Source organism: Echinops telfairi, unplaced genomic scaffold, assembly GCF_000313985.2.
Source record: "Echinops telfairi isolate 266 unplaced genomic scaffold, ASM31398v2 ScPeMD7_7469;HRSCAF=8507_0, whole genome shotgun sequence".
NCBI classification, from domain to species: domain Eukaryota; kingdom Metazoa; phylum Chordata; class Mammalia; order Afrosoricida; family Tenrecidae; genus Echinops; species Echinops telfairi.
Genome location: NW_022111372.1, coordinates 48,239,455 through 48,240,988, shown reverse-complemented (window position 1 = coordinate 48,240,988; position 1,534 = coordinate 48,239,455). Strand labels below are relative to the sequence as shown.

At 38.8% G+C, this 1,534-nt stretch overlaps 1 protein-coding gene across 4 annotated transcripts in view; it reads right to left on the bottom strand.

Annotated features, from left to right (window-relative positions):
- The window catches only part of LOC123521034 (butyrophilin-like protein 9), a 22,838-nt gene that overhangs the window by 20,248 nt on the left and 1,056 nt on the right, over positions 1 to 1,534 (bottom strand). The gene's annotated exons all lie outside the window — the stretch shown is intronic.

Below are 1,534 nucleotides of genomic sequence, written 5' to 3'. Positions count from 1 at the left end.
TAAGCATACCTTAAATGGAAAGAACGAAAGAAAAATGCAAGCTTCAAGTTCCAGTATTGGAAAATTCTATGGGTAAAATATTGAATGATGCAGGAAGCATCCTAAGAAGATAGAAAGAATACACAGAGTCATGGAGCCAAAAAGAATGAGTCAACATGCCACCATTTCTGGAGACAGCATATGATCAAGAACCAATGGTACTGAAGGAAGTTCATACTACATTGAATGCAACAGCCAAAAACAAGGCTCCAGGGAATTGATTGAATACCAATTGAAGTGGTTCACCAAGCTGATGAAGCACTAGAAGCACTTTCTTGCCTGTGCCAGGAAGTTTGGAAGATAGCTACTTGGCCAACTAATTGGAAGCTCCATGTTTGTATCTAGGCCCAAGAAACATGTCCCAAGAGAACGCACAAGTTATCGAACACTGTCATTGGTATCACATCTCAGTAAAATTTTGCTGAAGATTATTAAACAATGTTTGTGGAAGTACCCTGGCAGGGAGCTTGCCAGAAATTCAAACTGGATTCAGAACAGGATGTGGATCAAGGGCTATCATCGCTGATATCAGATGGGTCTTGGTTACAAGCAGAGAATACCAGAAAGCTGTTTACTTGTGCTTTCTAAACAGGGGAAAAAACCCAAAGTGGAAGAGTTCACACACTCCTGAGCTTTAGCCAGTTGATAGATAACCCAGAGTCAGTGTGGGGCTTTTGAAAAAACAGATTAGTGTTAAACATAACCCTGATCTTCACATCCTTGTGGCTGCACTCCTGTATGCACCCGAGCAGAACTTGATATGCATGTACAGGTGACTGAAAAAGCAGTTAATTGCTCCAGACCCAGGAGTCAGTCTGGCCTCCCCTCCCTCAACATTTAAAAAATTTTGTTTTCTATTTGTGTGGGGTTTTTTTGTTTGTTGGCTTGTTTTTTTGTTATAATAGGTTTATCTTTGTTTGTTCTTTAAAAAATAATTTCTCTCTAGGGCAACCAATGTATAAATGTGCTTTACACAATTGATGTATGTATGGATTGTGATAAGAGTTGTATGAGCCCCCAATAAAATGATTTAAAATATAAAAATTTTTTTTTAAAAAAAGAAAATATACCAAGTCAAAAAAAAAAATCCAAATTGTAGTTGGAACCAACTCCATGCCATCCAATAACAACCACCACTTATTTGCCCCAGTCCAGGGGAAGGACTCCATGCTTGGGAAAGCAGAGGGTCCGCAAACCAGAGGAAGATTCTGAAGGCGATGGATTGACATAATGGCTGCAAGAATGGTCTCAACCATAGCAACAATTGGGAAGATGTCGCAGGACCAGGCAATATTTCAATTTCTTGTACTCATTGTGAGTCGTAACGACTGGATGACATCTGATAACAGTAACTGGATAAGGCAACAAGGACAGACGTCTATGAAAAGTCAGAACTCATTTTCTGAAAACAGCAAAAATCTGGGATTAATTCAAACCTTTTACTTTTGATACAAGATTTTGAAAATTTTCTCTTTTATAGAACCCACTAAGACAC